This window comes from Diceros bicornis, chromosome 21 (genome assembly GCF_020826845.1).
Source record: "Diceros bicornis minor isolate mBicDic1 chromosome 21, mDicBic1.mat.cur, whole genome shotgun sequence".
Taxonomy (NCBI): domain Eukaryota; kingdom Metazoa; phylum Chordata; class Mammalia; order Perissodactyla; family Rhinocerotidae; genus Diceros; species Diceros bicornis.
In genome coordinates, this window is record NC_080760.1 from 42,631,738 (window position 1) to 42,653,302 (window position 21,565).

The 21,565-nt window shown below is 47.1% G+C and overlaps 1 long non-coding RNA gene across 16 annotated transcripts in view; it reads left to right on the forward strand.

The window, feature by feature from the left end:
- The first annotated feature begins 2,613 nt into the window (after positions 1 to 2,613).
- The window catches only part of LOC131419616 (uncharacterized), a 237,199-nt gene continuing 218,247 nt past the window's right edge, over positions 2,614 to 21,565 (forward strand). For 2 of the 16 annotated variants that reach the window (XR_009223297.1, XR_009223311.1), the window contains exon 1: positions 3,774 to 4,105. This is a non-coding gene — a long non-coding RNA (uncharacterized LOC131419616). Of the gene's footprint in view, positions 2,768 to 3,760; positions 4,106 to 21,565 lie in introns of those variants that run through there. The other 14 variants (XR_009223298.1, XR_009223308.1, XR_009223307.1 and 11 more) reach the window with 12 other exon arrangements.

A 21,565-nucleotide genomic window follows, 5' to 3' on the forward strand; every position in this document is an offset into this window, starting at 1 on the left:
CTCCGTATCTTCTCACCAGAATGTAAGCTTCTCAAAAGCAAGGACTTTGCCTGTCTTATTGCCCAAGGAATCTCGGGGACTAGTATATGTCTGGCTCATACTAGGGACGCGATGATGAGTGATAAATGAATGGATGGATTTTGTAGATAAGGAAGCAGATGTAGAAAAGGGAAAGAATGGTGGAGAGCATGATATAGTTTAATTATGGACCCAGTACCACTAAACAACCATAGGAATTACAATTACAGAATGGAGGGTGGCAATTTAAAAACAATAACACATCTAACAGAAATAAGAGGTGAAGTAAGGATTGGTGGGAGGAAATGTGCTAACATCATATCGAGGAGTCGCCTGCTCTCTGAAATGGAGAGATCTACAAATAAAACACCATTACTTGACTCCCTTCTTGTCTTTCATCATCTCTTTTCTGAACCTTTGCAGAATATTTCTCTCATGTGGTAAAGAAATATTTAAAATTTAACAATTCCTTCAGCTTCAGGTTAGCTTTCTTTTCTTCTATTAAAAGAAAATGAAACAGCTTAAATTTAAAAATAGCAACTATAAGGTATTAATATACTAAAATAAATTTATTTTTCCTATCTATCCATTAGTCTGTCAACTCTACATTTAACCATATATATGCCTTACAAATGCCCTATATGCCATATTTATATTTATATGCCAATATATGCCTAAAAAGATGTCCGGGATTTATTGAATATTCGTGAAAGTTATTTTTGGCTGATGAAATTTTGGTTTTCTTTTATTTTCTGTATTTTCCTGCACAGTTTTAATTTTTTACAATGTACATGTATCATATCACTGTTGCAAGAAGCAAATGATTTTTAAAAAAACAATTGGAAGCAGATAGACCAAAATGTAATTGATAGTTAATTTTGGATGATAGGGATATTGACACCTTTTTGAATTTTTTCTGAATTTTTTTTTTTAATTTTAAAGAGGAATTCTTAAAAAGGAAAAATGTGAATCTAAGGTTAGTGCGTCAGAGATTCGGAGAGGGTAAGCAGAGTCAAGGTCAAGGCTGAGTGAATCCTGGGTCAAGGCGTCTTTTCAGCCGGGAGAGGCTCCAGCGCAGGCAGCTAACTGGAATGATGCGGTAGCCAGGGTCACGGACTCAGGGACGGAGCTGAGCTTGCCATCAGAAGCTGGGCCTCTCGTGGCCCGCGGGCATCCAGCAGGAGGACACCAGCTTCCCCAGATGACAGAAGTTGGTTCCTGGGAGGAAGTTTAAGCAGTGAAAGGGCTAAGTTCTCACAGCTCCTACCGCGCCGTATATAGATGCAGAGGTTTGACAACCGTAGCCCAGACAGGTGTCCAGACCCTTGCAGGGAGCCAGGCACAAAACAACTGCTCCGTGAAAATAAATGAATATGTGTCGCAGGCGGTACACGAGCCTCAACTGAAGGTTTTTTCCTTTTTCACCGGAGGAGAACCATTCACGTCGGGAAGAAGCCATTCGAAAAGGAGAAACTGAATATGACACAAGAGGGAGGGAGGGGCTGAAGACCCCCGGGTGGGTTGAAATAGATGTAGGGCACTGGGCGGGGGAGAGAGGGGCAGCCTTTGCTTCCATAATATTGAAATCGCCCACTTGCGTGTGTATCTCTTCACCGGATCGTGACCTCCTTCAACGTTTGTGTCCAACTTGCCTTTCAGTCTCTGGCCCCCATCGCCTAGCAGGGTGCCTGGCTCCCTGAAGGGCTCAATAAATGTTGAACTGAACGGAGGCAGCTCCTTGCGTCGGTCCAGTCCCGCGCTTACGTAGAGAAAGCAAGATAAACACGGTCCACCCAGGGGGCCGGCGTTCTCTTGTTCCTTTGGAGGGACTACTGGAGATTCGAGGAGGTACTTTAATACTCCCGAGTGGAGGGAGCCATCAGACTGCAGGCCCTCTGCAAGGGTTTGCCAACCTCAGCCCTTGGGGACAGCTGGAGACGTCGAAGGAGGTGGGAAGGTGCGTGCGCCCTTCCCACCAGGGCCGCGGATGCTGGGTGGTACCCAAGGAGGGGCTCAGATGGGTCACTACGGATGGAGCTAAGCCAGGGGTCTTCTGCGCGAAGTTCTCCCATCTCAGAGTATCCTGGTCCTTCTGTGTCACTGAACTCGCCTTCTCCATCTGGCAAGTGGGAAGACTGCCTCCAGCGCGCCGGGGGGTGGGGAGGAGGGCAGAGCGCAGGACTGCGGAAAGCGCCGCGCACTCGCGGGCGGGCATCACCGCGGGGTTCGCGCCGGCTGGCTCGGCCCCGGCGTGGGCGCAGCCAGGACCCCAGCCCGGTGCGGAGCGCGCCCTCCCCCGGGCCATCTGGGCCCTCGGCGGCCCAGGCCCGTCCCGCCTCCACGCGGCCCCCCGCGGCTCGGCGCCGCAAGCTGCCGGGGCAGCGGGTGGAGGGGCGCGCGGGGCGGCGGGCAGCGGGCGAGCCGAGGAGCGCGGGGCTGGCGGGGGCCGAGGACGCACGCGGCCGGCCGGGCGGCGCGCGCTCCCCCCTCCCCCGCGGCCCGGAGCGCGAGCCGCCGTGACGTCACGGGCGCCCGCCAGCCCCGCGCGCCCCGGGCAGAGCGCGTGCGGCCGCCGAGCACATGGGCCCGCGGGCCGGCGGGCTCGGGGCGGCCTGGCAGGAGGAGCGGCGAGGGGCCGCGGGCGAGGAGGGGCCTCGGCACCCCCCGGCACCCGGCGAGTGGATTTCCACGCGGAGAGGAGGTTGGCGGCGCGGGCGACCTTCGGAGACACGGCTGGATCCACCTTCCAGTAAGTTAGCATTTTGTCTTCTGCGTTTCTGGAAACTCGCAAGCCATGGTCTTGGGGGTGGGGATGCGCACTGAGTAGTTGGACCGAGGAAAGGGGCTTTCGGATTCGGATGTCTGTGTGTTAACCGTGCACTTTCCTCATCACCAGACTCAAGACTGGCAGCGAGTTTGGGCGTCTGGGGAGAGGGGGAGGGGAGGAGGGTGACATCAAACGCTCCGTGCATAGAGATAATTCTGGATTTATGTACTTCATCAAAGGCGTATTACCTAATCTCTAAAAATAGACCCTCTCCAATCAGTACCGATTGGGGTCACGGATACGGTTTGGAGGCCCCTTTTGCAAAATTGGAAGTCTGTGAATCATATGATGCTCCCTCCATCCTTTGACCATCTGCCCCCACCCCCAACCAAGGTGATTTCCGAAAACTCAGCAGCTCTGTTTTTTGAAACTTTCTCTGCTTTTGCATTGCATTTACAGGTTTGCCGGGTGCCCCCACACCCTTATCACGGTAATTCTTTTTGGAAAGGTTGTTGATTTAATGAGGTTTACCCTCTCTGGGATCACGTGCTCTTATTTATGCCAGTGTTTGTGGTCGGGGTGTAGACTTTGGGGAGCGGCAGCCATGAGGCTGCATGTGTCGGTGCCGGATGCACCATGAGTTTTCCTGATACTTTGCAGTCATGGAATATTCTTCTGTTCACTCGATCCCCTGACTTCAGGTTCTTCTAGAAGGTGCGAGAAGAGAGGAAACCACTTGTGAGGGTTTTTAGGGAGAAGAGGGTGAGGTTTTGGTGTTTTCCTTTCTGGTCTTATGTTTTCCAAAGAGAGGTTGGCAGCCCCCTGTCGCCCACTCTGCCACTGTGAGTCCTGCCTACTGGAGCTGTTTAGTTGCTGGAAGAAACTGGGGAAACGTGTGTTTGTGTGTGGTGGGTGGGCGGGGGCCCTGAGGAGGTAGGGACTATATCTGCTCTGCTGTTCGTTATAGGATGTTGCAGGCCTACTTTGCATACTGGTGGTGACAAGTTGAGGCTTGTTCATTTGACACAGTCCTGTGGTCACAGCAAATCTTTCTAAAGCTCTAACCAGTAGAAAAGAGGGTTGTATGGATCCTCTGAACCCTGAGTGGAACTTCCTGAAAGATTTATTAGGAGAAAAACCTTCCTGGAAGCAGCAGAAGGACAAACACAGAGTCTTTGCCTGGGCAGAGAGCCTCGTGGCCTGGTCTCCGTTATATGAGAGGAGACACATCTTGAAGGTGAGGACTGCCTCGTGGTCTCAGCTGTTGGCAAGAGAGCCCGACTGGAATTCCACGTGTGGATCTGGTGATGGAAAAGCTGGGTAGGTGCGGTGCTGACCTTAACGCTGGACCCATTCAACTCCCAGAGGGGGTTTGTTTTGTGGTCAGGTTGTTGTTTTGCCTGGTTAAGGGTGACTTGTTGTTGTTGTTTTTGCTTTACCTACTTTGAGTGCAAAATTTTGCATAAACCGGGCTTCTCTTGAAAAGTAGAAGAAATCAGTTTCTTTTTCTCATTGATTCTTCTCTCCCCCTTCTCCTATCCCTTCCCCCATGCAGTCTGCTGTGTTCTTCTCACTGTGGCTAGAGCTTTTTGGGGCTGGGAAGAGGGAGTTCTTTTTCTTGGTTTTGAAATATCTGACCCCCACTGCTCTGTGTGGTTATTGGTCTAAAAACTTGGTGGATTCTCACTATGTCCCATCAGTTCTTGTGCTTTAGCCTTTTTCCTCCTGAATGGCAGGTGGACAGGCAGGCTGGGTTCGGGGAGCCTGTGTTTACCATGCTCTTGTTCTCTGCCTGCCTGGGATGGACACTTTTCTCCCACAGCTCAGCTAAGGAGTCCCCTGGACAATCAGACACCCTTCCTTTCTTCCTCTTCGTGTTTGTGTCCCTGAATTTGGTCAGACCAAGAGCAGATCGACCCTTTCCTGGGGAAACCTAGGTCCTTGGAGAGTGGCGGGGTCCGTATTCTTTGGAGAGGTGGCCGCGGGCCCACTAATGGCTGCACTTTACTGTGTGTATTTTAGATGTCCGATGCCCTCCTTGATGCTCGGGCTTTCTATTTCGCATTTTCTTTCATAGTTGGCTGGTTTTATTTTTTTCCTTATGATGCTGGTTTGTGATCTCTTTAAGAGACCAGGACTCCCTCTTTATATCCCCAGTGTCTGCAGGGCCCCTGACCCAAGATGGGAACAGAGCAACGATCTGGAATCATTTTGGCCATTGATGAGCCCCGTTCAGTCACTTCTACACCTTCCCTAGAAAACCTCAGAAATTCTAGGCCTTACAGGAGAACACTGCTAAAATGGGTCTTTTGATGGGTGCCTCCTCTGCTTCTCCTGTTTTTCTGGACCCGAGTAATCTAAGGAACTAATAACAGTAGTAATAATAATAATAATAATAGTTCCTGTAATAACATTGAAATCGTATGTCATGCCAAGCATGTTCTTTGCATTTTGTGCTCCCTGCAACCCTACCAGGCAATAATAATAAAATATCTATCAATGATGAGTTCTTATTGTGGGCCAGCCTCAGTTCTGAATACTTTAGGTATATTATCTCATTTAATCTCCCAACAATCATATAAGATAGGATTATCGTTATTATCACTATTTTGCAGATGAGGAACCCACAGCTCAGAGAGGTTAAAAATATCCCCCCAGGCCACACAATTAGGAAGTGGCAGAGCCATCGAATTTGGATCAGGGCCCTCTGACTCCCTGGGCCCACTCGCAGAATTGAGAGGACAATGAAGTTAAGAACAAGCAAAGAGGGGCCGGCTGGGTGGTCTAGTGGTTGAGTTCGGGCACTCGGCTTAGGCGGCCTGGGGTTCGCAGGTTCGGATCCCGGGTGCGGACCTACGCACCGCTCATCAAGCCATACTAAGGCAGCGTCCCATATATAAAGTAGAGGAAGACTGACGTGGATGTTAGCTCAGTGACAATCTTCCTCAAGCAAAAAGAGGAGGATTGGCAACAGATGTTAGCTAAGGGCCAATCTTCCTCAAAAAAAAAAAGAACAAGCAAAGAATGCTTCTGAGCAGGAAGATTGAGTGTGCTCCCACTCTCCACCCCTCACCTAGGCACAGATGGAAACCCCCACACCTTGTGCGAAGATGTCGTTGCTCAGGCTGCCGGCCTGTTCCGCCTTTGTGGAGCAGGCTAACAGTGGGGTGAAGAAGACTTAAGTGGGGGCTTCAGTGCTGGGAAGATTCTGGACTGGGGCTCTAGGAAACGAGGCCTCTGGGGCCCAGGCAGGAACCTCACTCTTGGTGCAGAATCTATGAGCATTTGCAAAATGCTGCATCCGGGCATCCTGCCCGGCTTTGTGACCAGCGTTTAATTACTGTCCACATTCCCAGCAGATGGGAGAGAGAACTCCTTGTAAATGATTGCACCCTCCCCATCCCTCCACACTCCCCCCAACTGCTCTGAGTACCTGCCTCTATCCTGGGTATGTTTAGGTCCCCTAGCGACCCTAACAATACAAAGATTGTGGTGGCCTCTCTCAACCGTGTCATTAAAAACGAAAACAATGCCACGTCATAAAACACAAGAGTTACATACAAGAGGCCCAAATGATCTCAGTCATTTTTTAATTGCAGAATTTGGAATTGTCTCTCTTTTATTTTCTCTTCCTCTTTTTTTAAGGGGGGGGGTTATGGGGTGTTGTTTTGCTGTTGCCTGGTGGGTAATCTGAGCCCCAGTGTTATTTGGTTACCTGTGTCTTTTTGCTCCTTGACTGTGAACTTCTTGAGAGCAGCGGGGTGGGGGAGTGGGGAGTGGAGTCATCTTCACCCCTCTGGTGGCAGACACAGCCCTGGTGCTCTGTTGGATCAGGGGGCTGTCAAGAGCTTCTTTGTTTTCAAGGAAACCAGCAGCGCCCAGCCTGCAGTGATTGTCTTAGATGTGAGAGAGCCTGACCTGGTGGAAAGTGTAGGGTTTGCCCCGAGGGAAAGGATACTGAAGACAGAAGAAAATCAGGAAGCAGCAGAAGGCATCTGGGCTGTCTGAGGGGTAGGGCAGATCTGTATTACTTAGGAGCCTCAGTTTCTTCGTCTGTAAGACTTGGATGATAAAGCACTGGCTTCATAGGTTGCTGGGAAGAGAAAATGGGATGAACAGGCATTTTGCAGAGAGCCTGGGCTCAGAGGAAGCACTCGTGAAAAGTTAGCTATTATTATTACTGTTACAATTACTAGGTTTTATTACTTCCTGTGGCTGCTTGGAGTAGTGGTTTCTGAATACATTTTAATGTGTAAAGGTAACATTCTGTTTGCACAGATCATAAGATGGCAGTGACTTCACTGGAGTTCTTTGCAAGCATCTGAAAGAAATGAGGGCTAATACAAGTAAAGAAAGAGAGAAGAAATCAGGAAGGCTGCAGGAGAGGGTCTCAGACAGGACAGGAGTCAGAGGCTGCTCCTCAGGTGTCAGCCTGCCTTTGCAAGTTACTTTAGCTCTCAGCTGCTGCACAGGGAGGAGAAGGGTTTCTCCCTCCCAGGGATGCTGCCGAGCACTTAGCACGGAGGGAGGAAGTAAGCTCTTGAGGAAGACAGAAAAGCAATCGTTATTATTTATTCTTCTTCAGGACTCTCTTTTCCTGGTAAATTAGCCCCAACATTTGCTACTCTGTTCAAGATTGATTCGTTCATTTACTGAGCAGTTGCTGTGTGCCGAGTACTGCTGGCGATCAAGCAGGGAAGAAAAGAGACGAAAATCCTACCCTCCTGTAGCTTCCATTCTAGTCCAAGCCACACAGTGGGGGCAGGGTGGCCCCCGGGGAAGCTGCAGAATGGATAGAGGTGGTGCAGGCAAAAATTACAGTGCCCTGGGGCCCTGGAACCACTATGTTAATAGATATAAGGTTCTCAGCACAGGGCCTAGTGTGTGGTAGTTACTGTATAAGTGGTAGTTGCTCTATTTGTTTATTTATTATTATTTTCCTTGGGTGACTGCCTTATAAAAAGACAACCTTCCTTTCTCCTATTTCCCTTCCTGAGTTTGATGTTTCTGCATAGAACTCGTTATAGACTGAATGTTTGTGTTCTTCCAAAAGTCATAGTTCAAATCCTAACCCCCAATATGGTGGTATTAGGAAGTGGGGCCTTGGGAGGTGACTAGGGTTAGATGAGGTCGTTAGGGTGGGGTCTTTATCATGGGATTCGTGCCCTTATAAGAAGAGACCCCAGAGTGCTTTCTTCCTCGCTGTGTGTGAGGACACAGCGAGAAGGTGGCCTTTTATAAGCCAGGAAGAGAGCTCTCACCGGAAACCAGAACCTTGATGTTGGACTTTCTAGTTTCCAGAACCGTGAGAAATAAATTTCTGTTGTTTAAGCCACTGGGTCTATAGTATTTTGTCATGGCAGCCTGAGCAAACTAGGAGAGTACTTCTCATTACCTGATAGACCATATGTCTTCTTGCACTAAATTGTAAACTCTATAAGCCTGAGGGTTTACAGCCATTCATTCATTCATTTTCATTAATTCAGCAAATACTTATTGTGTGCCTACTCTGTGCCAAGCACTATTCTGGGTGTTGGGGATGCAGAAAGAAACAAAAAAGATTTCTGTGCTCATGGTGCTTGCATCATAACTGGGATAGACAGATAAGGAACAGTAGACATAATAAATGAGTACATTCGTGGTGTGTTAGAGGGAAATGCGTTTGATGGGAACAAGTAGAGCAGGGTCAGGGTCTGGAGGGCTGGAGTGGGCTGCCCTGTTAATCTGGCTGGTCAGGGCAGGCTCCACCGAGAAGCTGACATTGGAGTAGAGTTGAAGTAGCTGAAGGAGTTAGTCTAGAAGATGCTTGTGTCAGGCCCTGGGAAGAGCTGAGATAGAGGCCAAGGGCAGGAGTGGGCCTGTGCAATGGAGGAACAGCAAGGAGGAGAGTAAACTGGAGTGGTGTGAGCAAGGCAGACAGAGGCAGAAGGGGAACCAGAGCAGCGTGCATGGGTGCTTCCCATTGTCTTCAGGCCTATCTAAATACATAGTCTTTTTTGTTAAATTGAGGTACTGTTGACATATATAACATTATATCAGTTTCAGGTGTACAACAGGATGATTCCATATTTGTATATATTGTGAAATGAGCACCACAATAAATCTAGTTAACGTCTGTCACTATACATAGTGGCTTTGTCTTTCATGCAGTAAAATGCGTGGCCGTTAAAGGGTTTTAAACAGAAAGCTGATGTGATCTGATTTAGCTTTTGAAATGATCAGTCTGGCTGCTGTGTTGAGAAGAGACTAAATCAGAGTGAGAAGCCAGGGCGCCAGGGGCGAAAAGGCAAGTAATACAGGTGCTTGGTCCAGGCTGGTGGTGGTGGACGTGGCTACAAGTAATGGGCTTCTGGACATTCACTGCTGTATCCCCAGGCATCTAAAACTGCGCTGCCTGATGTGGTAGCCGCTAGCCTTGTGTGGTCACTGAGCACTTGAAATGAGGCTGGTCTGAATGAAAATGTAATGTATGTGTAAAATATACATCAGCTTTCAAAGCCTTAGCACAAAAAAAGAATGTAAAATATCTCATTAATGAATTCTTTAATGTTGATTATATATTAAAATTATATTTTGGATATATTGGATTAAATATGATGTATTATTAAAATTAATTTCACCTGTTTCTTTTTACTTTTTTTCAATGTGGCTACTAGAAAAATCTAAAAGTACACGTAACTTACATTCTATTTCCGTTGGACAGCATGGCTCTAGAACAGTACCTGGGACCTGGTGGGCATTCAGTGAATCATGTGAGTGAATGAGTGAGTACCAGGCACAGAGGAGTCTGCAGTGAGTAAGAAACCATCCTTGTATTCAAGAAACTCCCAGTGTGGGAGAGAGGCAGATGGCTGACGATAACTGGAAAGGAGGGAAGACTTGTGAAAATGGGACCATTGGCAGCCAGGTGTGGTGTGCCTGAGAATCTTCGCCTGGGAGGGAAATGGGATGAGGGGTCTCCAGTCTCAGCTAGGGTCTTGAAAACGGGAAACTGAGAGGTGAGGCTGCTGTGCCTTGGGACTGTGGCTGAGGTGGGAGAGACGAGGGGCGAGCAGGCCAGAGGGTGGGGGAGTCTCCGGAGCCTTCATGACCAGGCAGAAGCGGTTGGAATGGGTCCTGCAAACTCTGGGCACTTTCCAAAGATTATAACCGAGGAGTAATTTCCCAGATTTATGTTTAGAAGGATGACAGTGTGGGTTTCGGGAAGGAGGGACCTGGGTTGGGGATTCCAGGCTCTTGGTGGACAGAACTATGATTAGGGAAATTTAAATGATCTTTCCTGAAGTGAAAGAAATACAGGCTTATCTTTAAAAATCTGGGGCAGGGGCCAGCCCGGTGGCGTAGTGGTTAAGTGGGCGTGCTCCGCTGCAGCGGTCCGGGGTTTGCAGGGTCGGATCCCGGGCGCGGACCGGCGCATCCGTCGCGCTGCTTGTCAAGCCATGCTGTGGCGGCGTCCCATGTAAAGCAGAGGAAGATGGGCACGGGTGTTAGCACAGGGCCAGTCTTCCTTCGCAAAAAGAGGAGGATTGGCATCAGACGTTAGCTCAGGGCTGATCTTCCTCACAAAAAAAATAAATGAATAAATAAATAAAATAAAAATCTGGGGCAAAGGTCTATAAAAGATAAATATAATTTAAGTTAAATTCAATCAGTTTTGTCTTGATTGTTGCTTTTTACAAAAACAGTCGTAGTTATGTTGTATATATTTGCTTCCTGACTTCTCTTAGTTACCATTAGGTCATAAGCATTCCTGAATGTTATCACTTACACTTTGACCATGTCATTTTTATTGCGTAAACAGCATTTCTGTTCAGTGACTGTTTCGGTGCTTAATCATTCTTTTGAATTGGATGCGTAGCTCATAACAGACTGTGTATAGATATTGGTTTTATGTATATATATAAAACTTTGTGTATGTTAAGGTTTCTATTTTTCAGTTAATTTTTTTTTTTTGATAAACATCCAGTCCTAGGATTATTGCATCATAGCCTCTCAATGTTTTAAAACTTTTAGGTAAATATTGTGGCTTGTGAGATTTGTGCCAAAGCCAAATTTGCTGTTTTCTGGTGAAACGTGTGATGTTTGTGGCTGTCCGTGATACACTGATGTGTATAGCGTATATTACACGCTAGGCACATGTTTATATACATCATATGCACCTGTATTAGTTTTTTCATTACTTTCATTTATTCAGCAGGTATTTGTGAAATGCCTGTTTGTGCCAAGCACTCTTCTGGGCCTTCTAGGGTATTCAGCAGTGATCAAAACAGATATGGTGACAGTTCTTAAGGAGCTTAATTTTTAGTGGGGGAGACAAAGAAAGAAGCAAACATATGAAAAAAAACCTATGTTATTGTAAGGAATATGAAAGAATATGAAATAGACTAATGTGAGAGGATAGTTTCTGTGGGGTGAAGGGATTAACACTGAAATCCTGCATTTGAATGAGACATGAAGACTTGGGAGAAGTTATCCAGACAAGGAGTCAAGCACAAACAAAAAGGAAAAGATTGATAAATATGACTATATAGTAAGGGAAAAAGTACGTCTAAGCAAAAAAAGCTATAATAATAAAGAATACAGAGTTCCCAAAAGTCAATAACAAAAACCTAGACAACCTGAGAGCAAAGTTGGTAAAAGATATGAGCAAGTGGTTCTCAAAAGAAGAAAGCAGAATGGGCGGGACATGTGAAAAGATTCGAATCTCCCTAATTAAGTCGGGTTTACTGAGGTCTGATCCGATAGACAGTGGAATTCACCCTTTTTAGTATATAACACTATAAGGCGTTTTAATAAATGCATATAGCTGTGTAACATAGTCGTGTAATCATCACCATGAAGATATATAACATTTCCATCTTCCCTCAAACTTTCCTCCTGCCCCTTTGTGGTCAGTCTCCTCCCCAACTCCCTGCTTCTAACCACCACTAATTGGTTTTCTGATTACAGTTTTACCTTTTTCATATAAATGGAATCGTACAGTATGTAGCCCTCTGAGTCTGGCTTCTCTCACTTCGCATAATGCAGGTGAGACTCTTCACGTGTTGTGTGTGTATCAGTCGTCTGGTAGTTTTGATTGCTGAGCAGTGTTCTGTTCTATGGATATATCACTGTGTCTTTATCCCTCCTCCAGTTGAAGGGCATTTGGGTTGTTTCCAAGGGGTACATTTTTCATATTTTAAAATGTGCCAAAAATAGGAAGTCTGACTCAAGTTTGGGTGAGGCTGTGTGACAAAATCCCCCACGCAGCGAGTGTGTGAGGTCATCAGAGAGATCAATTGGCAGCACGCAGTAAAATCGAAAACATATGTATAGGCCACTCCTAGATAAGTTTGAGAATTCACAGCTCATGCTGTGTGTTACGTAGGGATATTTAGAGATGGATGTGAACGTTTGAAAAATGAACTGGAAGAATCTAGTCAAACTCACTATCATCACTGAGGAGGGAGGCAGGAATGGGGTTGGTGGTGAGGGTCAAAGATTACTTTAACTTTACCTTTAATGCTTTTTAAAAGAAGAGTGTATATACGTACATATATCACTTACACATTCTGAAAATGTACAGAAAGGAAAACAGACTGGGAGCACATATGACAACATGTTTATGGTTGTAAATTACAGGCTCTTTAAATTTCTTTAAAAAAATCATTTGAGGGAAGGGTATACTGACCCCAGAGAACAGCATGTGTGAAGACCCCAAGGCAGGAAAAAGTTTGGGGTGTTCATAGTATGAAGAGACTTGTGTGGGTGGAGTGGAGTGAACGTCGTCCAAGGGCCAGAGACACAGGACAGGGTCTAGGGTGGGCAGATGCCAGGTCATGGAGGGCGTGAAGTGTTATTGCAAGCCTTTGTGGGCTGCTGAGTGGGACGTGGTCTGATTGGATTGACCTTTTTGCTGGTGGACAGTGGATTGGATGGTTGACAACGGAAGCTGTATTGCAGCGATTAGAGGGATCTGGACCCTGGCTCTAGCCATGGAGAGGGAGTGAGAGGGCAAATTCAGTACTTATTTTGGAGATGGAAGGGCCTTCTGCTTGGAGGGCCAAGTAGGAGGGGTTCCAGGTGGAACTGAAGAGGTAGCCAGGGGCCTTCCAAACCCAGCTTGAACTTTATCCCTTGGGCGATAGGGAGCTATGGAAGGTTTTAAACAGGGGCAGGGATGAGCTTAGAGTGGCATTTCAGAGAGATCCATCCACATGTGGTGTCTGCAGCCTGGAGTCTCTGAAGAACATTCTAGTTAATGGAGCTGAGAGCGCATCAGTTACCTTCTCGTTGGATGCTTGGCTTTTCTCATTTTTCAAAAAGAAATAAGAAAAGGAAAAGGTCCTCGGTGTTGAAAGTCGCCTGGAATTTATGGGCAAGCAGCTGTAGGAGACAGGGGCCCCTTCCAGCGTTTATCGTGACAGGGTTTATTCCAAGACCCACTGTAGTCATGATTCATCCACCCGGGCCAGCGGCAGCCTCGAGATCACTTCAGCGATCTTTCCACTTAGAGATTTCAACAAGAGATCACTCCTCCCCTTGTGGTGCATCGCTTTTTACAAAGCAGACGATTGCATTTGGTCCGTGAGAAACTCATGAGACCAAGGCCACGCTGTCTTGGCCTGGTTTAAACTTAGAGGGCACCGCCAGTGGGGACCCGGGGCTTCCTCCTGCAGGCTGTGCCTCCAGTGGTCATTGCACCCCCCTCCCTCCTTCCAGGCCTGCTTCCCCCAGGACACCTGGAGGAGCTGGCGTCCCAGCAGTGTGCTCTAGGAATAGAAGAGGAGCTTGGAGGCTGCCCCCTGGCCTTTGCTCTGTGCAGAGTTCCCGGCTGACCTGAGCCTCTTCTGTCCTCTCCCCACTGGGAGGTTGGCCAGAGGCAGTATCTCTTCCCTATCGTTTCTCTGGACATTCCATACGTGCTTTCTCAATTAGAGACATTCCCCACATACTTATTCCATTAAAAAGGAAAAGCAAAGAGTTTTTGAAAAAGCGAGGGGTGCCGAAGGAAAAAGATCACTATTTCAGTAACTGTGACATATGGAAATGGTCTTGGCAGCCACGACTTAGACAGGTACGTGACGTTTTCACGTTTTGTACCTGAAGGATTCCTGACCCTTGACCAGGATTATGCAACTGTCTCACTTTTGGTCCGGCAGTAAGACCTGATGTCCCCGGTGCCAGAGCACCCAGCTCCTGAGCGCCGGTCCCAGCTGTCTACCTGCTCCCTCTCCCCTCCTCCTCCTGGCTGGAGTGAGCTTTTAAAAGGGCAAACTAGATCCTGAAACTCTACGACTTAAGAGCTTTGAATGGCTTCCCATTATTAATTTGAGAACCTGCTGCATAACAGGCTCTCAGCAAGTATCAGTTGAATTGCTGAGTGCACGTGAACGGTGGATAAGGACCCGGCTCATAACGACCCTAAAGACCGAGTACTTTATACCTGGTGGATGGCTCTGGCTTGGATCAGAAGTAAGGCCTGTCTCTTAGAGGCAGCTGGCGAATATGGGGTTTGAATAATGTCGAAGGTTTGGAATGATATGATTCTTCTAGAGGATTGGTGTCTGCAGATTTGTTTCTAACATGTGTGTCTCACACAGGGAGAGAAGCAGCCAGCTGGGGAAATGGCACAGGTTTCCAACCCTTTCTCCACTTCCTCTCCTAACTAACTCCTACTTCTGCTTGATGACTCAGCTTAGAGGTTACCTCCTCCAGGAAGCATTCCTTCTTTTTCCCAAACTGAACATGACCATCCCCTCCAAGCACCCTGCGTCTGAGTTATCACGGCTCACGCCCCATTGTGTTGTGTTGCAGCCGTGCGTTCCTGCCAGGGCTTGCAAACTCAGCTGCTTAGAGGATGAGGAGATTATGTAAAAGCACCAGATGGGCCTGATAGAAGACAGTAGAAAGTGTGCAGACTGCGGAACAGCCAATCCCCTCTCTAGAAGGGGCGGCTGCTCTTAGATCCAGCTCCCCCCCCACCTCCACTATTCCCCATGCCAGAAGGTAGAGGCAGTATCGCCAGAGCTTCTACTCTTTAAGGAGAAGCCAGATATCTATTTTTATTTTTTAATGTACACTCTTGAGTTTCAAATGTTTCCATTCAGATTTTTAAAGAACATTCACAGGCTAAACAAAACACGTGTGGGCCAGATGTGGCCCCCCTTGGGCCAGGAGTTTGCAACCCTTGCTTATGGCTCTCTCTCTCTCATCGTACAAGTGTGTCCAGAAGTGACTTGCTTTTCTGTGCCTCCAGCACCTAGCAGGTAGCCGGCATGTCATAGTGGACACTCCCTGCTTAAATCCTTATTGACTTGAATGTCGAAACTGAGCAAGTACTTTCCCGCATACATGGTATTAATATTTTTTCCCTCAAAACTGTTCGCACATGATGTTACTCTGAATTGCTTCTTCAGCCCCTCACATGCGTTTGTGATAGGCTGTGCCTGGAAAAGTAATCATTTCCTGGATTCTAACTGCTTTTTTCCTTTTCCTCTTTCCTCTCTGCCCCCTCAGCACATACTGGATTTTTTTCTTTTTTGGAGGAAGCCAGTCCTTTTTGTCCTGCTGGGCTCATAAGGTGTTGGTCGGCTGTTATTAAGCAGTCGTGGTTTCCGGCCACCTCACTGACTTTTGCCCTCACAGTTGCCCAGCCATTGCTGATTTCCATCAGGGGAACAAGGGTGATGTTCAGATTTCTCTTCATTTGCAGAGAGCCATCAGGGCAAAATTGCTTAAAGAAACAAACCGGTCAGCTGCCATGAGGAAGAAAGCCCCACACCATTTTGTGCAGCCTTTCCCATCCTATCTGTCTTCACACTGGGGAGGAAAAATTCAATCAGGATGTGGCTGGGAACTCTAGGAGCTTCATAGGTGCCTGGAGCTGTGTGAGGCTCTGGAGGAATAAAAGAGACAAACTGTGGACTTTATGGTCTGGAAGATCCAGTCTTTGCCTTTGAGAGACGCACAGTGAGAGCAAAAGCATTGATGATGATAATATAGCATTAACGTAGTTACAATGTAGCATCATGTTATTTAGTATTATTAATAGCTATAATAAAATGGCATCCTATAGATGGTAAGCCCTAACTATGTGCCAGTGTTAAGAACTTACCCATATTATTCATGTAAGCAATAAATATTAATATTACATGTAAACATCACAATTGGACAGTTAAACTCAACTCCCCAGGATTTGCTGCGTGTCTCACGTGCAGATGCTGGGCTGGGCTTGTCGCTGTGCTTGGGGGTCCCTCTGAGACCCTCCCCCCTGAGTCCAGTGCAGGGACGCAGACATATGATTTTGCACATGGTGATGACACCACGGTGAGGTAGTGCTTCTCAGACATGGTCAGGGTGTTGCTGGAGCCCAGGGAGCTAAGCAGCTGATTTAATGCTGAATGATGTTATATGGTGTGTCTCTACCACATTTTGTTTATCTGTTCATCTGTTGATGGATATTGGGGTTGCTTGCACCTTTCGGCTGTTGTGAACATGGACAAGTACAAGTATTGCTGGGTCATGTGGTAATTCTGTGTTTAATTTGGGGGAGAAACTGTCATACTGTTTTCATAGCAGCCACACCATTTTAAATTCCCACTAGCAGTGCACACGGGTTCCTGTTTCTCCACATCCTTGACAACACTTGTTATATTGTTTTCTTTTTTTATAATAGCCATCCTAATAATTATGAAGTGGTATCTCATTGTGGTTTTTATTTGCATTTCACTAATAGCTAGTGATGTTGAGCATCTTTTCATGTGCTTATCAGCCACTTGAATTGTAGGAGTTCTTTATATATGCTGGATATTAACCCCTTTTCAGGTATGTGATTTGCAAATATTTTCTCCCATTCTGTGGGTTGTCTTTTCACCCTCTTGAAAGTGTCCTTGGATGCACAAGTGTTTTAGAATTGATTAAATCCAACTTACCAATTTTTTCTTTTGTTGCCTGTGCTTTGGGTATGAGGCACAGACATTATACGAAACTCAGCCAGGAGAGGCAGAATGCCGGTCTTGACCACTTGCTATCCTGCCTCGAGTTTTCATCCTTTGGATTCCGGTGGCCAGTGTAGACCCGGGGCTGGTGTCTCAGTTCAGCTCTTATGTGTGTCATCTTGTTCATCCTCTCAGTGGCTCTATCAGGTGGATGCTCTTACCCCGTTTCCCAGAAGTGGAAGGGAGCACCCAGCTCTCTGGAACCTGGCAGAGATTTGCTGAGGGCAGGTACTGGCTAATGCTGCAGTCAGCAGCATCTCAGGGGTCATAGTGCACCCGCCCTGGATATTCCAACCCAGCACATCACTTTCAAAGTCCTCTTTGGGAGTTGTACTTCCCGCAAAATAAATAACTAGCAAACATTTTTGGTGTGACAAAATTGGTGAGCGAACTTTGTGCAGCTTCAACGTTTAGTTCATTATATTCCATTAATATCCACAAAAGAAGATGACATCATGACTGATAGTGAACAAACACTCGTGAACCCTCCATGCTGCTTAGGAACCAGAATATGACCAATAACTGTTGGCTCCAATGGATCTTTTTTCATTTATTTTATTTATTTATTTTTTTTGTGAGGAAGATTAGCCCTGACCTAATATCCATGCCAATCTTCCTCTTTTTTTGCTGAGGAAGAACTGGCCCTGGGCTAACATCCGTGCCCATCTTCCTCTACTTTATGTGACACGCCTCCACAGCATGGCCTGACAAGCGGTGTGTCGGTGCGTGCCCGGGATCAGAACCAGGGCTGCCAGCAGCGGAGTGTGTGCACTTAACTGCTACGCCACGGGGCCGGCCCCAGATCTTTTTTCTAGTCTCCTCCAACTCCCACCTAGTTCTCTCCCCTAGAGGTAACTGTTATCCTGAATTTTGGTGTTTATTATGTCCTTGCTTAATGAATTTTTTTTCCCATATACACGAGTATCCCTAAATACTGTGTTGTTTCTTTCCTTCCTTTTAAGCTTTACACAATTCCATACTGTATACAACTTACGTTTCCACTCAGCATGACATTGATAGCCCATGTTGATGCGTGTCTCTGAGGTCTGTTTCTCACTGTGGTAATCTATTCCATGGAGTGAACAGACCACAGTTTATCTGTTCTGCAAGGACATGTGAGTTGTTGACAGTTGTTTTTTGCCGCATGAGCAGGGCTGCTGTGAGCATTCTTGCACACTTGGTCACACGTGCCAGAGTTTCGGGCTAGGGTGGTGGGACCAATGCTGCTTTTGGATTTTCCTGGGATGATAGACTTTCAGTTGGAAGGGACTTCTTTGGCGAAGTATTGTTGACCCTCATCCATAATCTGGAAAGCAATGCTCTTAGTGCTGTAGTGAAGTTCCTGGAATATGATGGCTAAGGATTCCCTCCTGCGTTTGCCTTGTTCTGTTGTTTAGTTTGTTGTGCAGTGAACCTAACTTCTCTCTGCCTGTTTCCTTGGCTGTGAACTGAGGATAAAAGTCTGGATCATCTCAAGGTTTAAATGAGATGGTGCATGAGGCGTGATTAACTCAGGGCGGGGGTGACAATGAACAGTGAATAGATGCTTCCTGCTGTTGGCATTGTTAGGGAACTGTTTGTTTAAGGATCACTTCTACCTGCCCCAGATTGATGCTGGTGCAGAACTGATGCCCAGGAGAGGGGCAGTGACTCAGAGAAAGTCATGCAGGGGCAGTGGTGGCACTGGAGCTCGGGAAACAGCCCTGGCCTGGTTTACTTTCCCTTTAACGTGGGCCCAGGATTCCAGGCAGGTTCGCAGTCCAGCTGGACCGCTGTTCTCTGCCAGGTGATCTTCACCTGCCCAGGTGGGATTCGCCCCTCTTCCCTCCATACTTCCCACTGCTCTTCTGCATGGAATGTAGGAATGCAGGGCGCCTCCTGCAGTGGAGGTGTGTTTACGATTGCCCACAGCTTAGATACCCCCAGCCAGGATAAGCCTTTCAGAAACTGATAGGCTGATTGCAGCTGAATAGAATGGGCTCCCAGGAGGTCCCAGCCCACCCTGGATGCTTCCATGAGGGATAAATAGCTGCATGATTCCTGCGTTGCTTCCTGCCTCATGTTCCAGCCTTCAGGCCCAAATTATAGGAGGAGGGCGGGCAGGTCCCTCTTCCAGGAGAGGGACCCGTTTCAACAGCCAGATTTATTCATTGGTTTATTGTGTCAGGCTCAGATCCTGGGCTTTTTACAACCGGGGCCTCTGCCTGGCGTTTTGAATCATTCCGATACTTGGTGGCAGAGACCACCAAAAGCCATGAATAATTGTTCATATGTGTTAGAAGCATAGAAGAACAAAGCCTAGTGGACGAGAGTGCAGTCTTCCTGCATCGATTTGAGTTCTTCCTCTGCCTTCAAAAGCGTCAGATCTCTGAGCTGGTTCCTTTCCTCTTGAGTCTCAGTTTCCTCATCTGTCAAACTAGAAAAGCAGTAGTCCCTACCAGATGCTTTGTGGTGAGGATTGAAGATTTTGTGCATTAAGAGCTTCCTCCAGAGCTGGCATGCAGTAGGTGCTCAATAAGTGCTGGTTATTATTATCCAGCCGGCCTGTGAGCCTCGAATGGGCATGCTAGTACTGGGCCTCCAGCACAATCGGTGGTCTGTAACTCTGTTGAATGAGCAAGGGTGTTTAGTGCTTTCCCGTTGGAAAAGCCCATTTATGTGTGTTGCTTCGTTGTTTAAATTCCTGCCTTTGGAGTCCTGGGATCCACACTTGAGCCCTGTGTCTGCAAAATGACTCTCATTGCATCCCTCTCCTTGGACCTTGATTTCCTCATCTGTAAACTCATGTCAGCACACACGTCAAGAGCTCCGCCTGTGTCCCAGCCTCTGTTCTGAGCACTCTGCATCTCTGTTTAATCTGTGTATTTAATCCTTACAACAGTCCATGTCATTGGTATTAATTTCCCCATGGGAAATTACAGATGAGGAGATGGAGGCAGAGAGCTAGGTGGCTATCTAAGGTAATGGTTAATAAGTAGCAGGGCCCAGAGCTAAGATTTGAAGCCAGGCTGCCTAATTTTAGGATCTGTGTGTCCTAACCGGTGTGCTCTCTTGCCCGGAGGTGATCTCTGCCTCCAGGGTTCTGGGTAGTTGACTGAGCTGCACAATGCAGAAGAACCTGGGGCCCTGGAGGGAGGTTTACTAATGGCACCTACTGCTCACCCGCAGGAGCTCAGGACAAGGGTGTGTTGGGGACCCCCAAGGTGAGCTGAATAGTGGAGGTGGGATTAGAAGGCAGATGTTCCTTTATCCTTACACCACAGATCCTATCGGTTCCCATCTGGCAGCTCCAAGGTTCATCCACATTCTTTCATCCTTCTGGAATGTCACTGGGTTGAGTGTGGTTCTCAGGGTGGGGTTTGGAACGCTTTACCTTTTTTAGAGATACTGGTGGTGTGGTTGTGCCCAATTGAGCCCGCATGGGGATGAATCTGAGTTTAGACAATAATGCAGGTTCACGTCCACTCATCGCCCCTCCTGCAGACCTGATCCTGATGCAGAAGGGAGGCCTCACGTGGGTTGGGACTTAATCAGCGAGAGTGGATTAGCAGCAGTCTCATCCCGTTTACTCCAGTAGGCCTGAGGCCCAGGGCAAACACACTCCCTCCCAGCCAGGAAACTGAGACCTGCAAAATTGCACCCCTCCAATTGACAGCATGGTTTTCATTGTTGGAGTTTTGTTATGCTTTTTAAGGGTGAGAATGTCTCCCAGCTGTTGACGGGTTTATACTTCCAGATGTTTCTCTGCCCAGGAAGCGGAGAAGGGTGCATGAGTGGATCTCTTTAAAAGTTGATGCGTAGGGCCGGCTCCGTGGCTTAGCGGTTAAGTGCGTGCGCTCTGCTGCTGGCGGCTTGGGTTCGGATCCCCGGTGCACACCGACGCACCCCTTCTCTCGCCATGCTGAGGCCATGTCCCACATACAGCAACTAGAAGGATGTGCAGCTATGACACACATCTATCTACTGGGGCTTTGGGGGGAAAAATAAAATAAATAAATAAAAATTAAAAAAAAAAAGTTGATGCACAGAATGGTTCATTAAATTTCGGTGACTTGCCTCTGATCCCTAGGGGAGTCATAGTATTTCCCTCTAGGGAAGGAGGCACCCCTTGGCTAGCGAGGCCTGGGTGAAGCATTTAGCAAGTAGTCAGTGAAGATAAGTGAACTGGATTTGTAGGCAGGAGGCCTGAGTTCCGGTTCCCACTGGCTGTGTGACTCTGGGCTGAGCAGATGACCTCTCTGAGTCTCAGTTTCTGAAGCTTTCAACTGGAGGCACTTTTTAAGGACTAGAGGAAGCATTGGGGTCTGGTATAACCTGAAAGATGCTATGCAGATGTCGGCTCTTAGGATCAATGAAAGGTTGTTGACCTGTATGAAAGAAGACAGAGATTAAGTCCATCCTCACTGTTAACATAGGGATGTGGAGGCCCAGAGAGGTTGGGGCTTGTTCAAGCTGTAGCTGGACCTGTGCTGTGCAGTACAGTAGCTATATGTGGCTGTCGAGCACTTGAAATATGGAAAAGTCTGAAGCAAAATGTGCCATGAGTGTAAAATGTACAGTGGATTTCTAAGTCTTTGCAAAAAAGAGAATGTCAAATGTCTTTAATAATTGTTTATATTGAATACATGTTGAAATGGTAAGATTTGGATATATTAGGTTAAGTAAAATACATTATTAAAATTAATTTCACTTGTCTCTTTTTATTATTCTTTAATTTGGCTACTAGAAAATTTAAAATTATATATGTGTCTGTCATATTTCTATTGGATGGTGCCAAGCTAGACTGTGATAAGAATGGTGG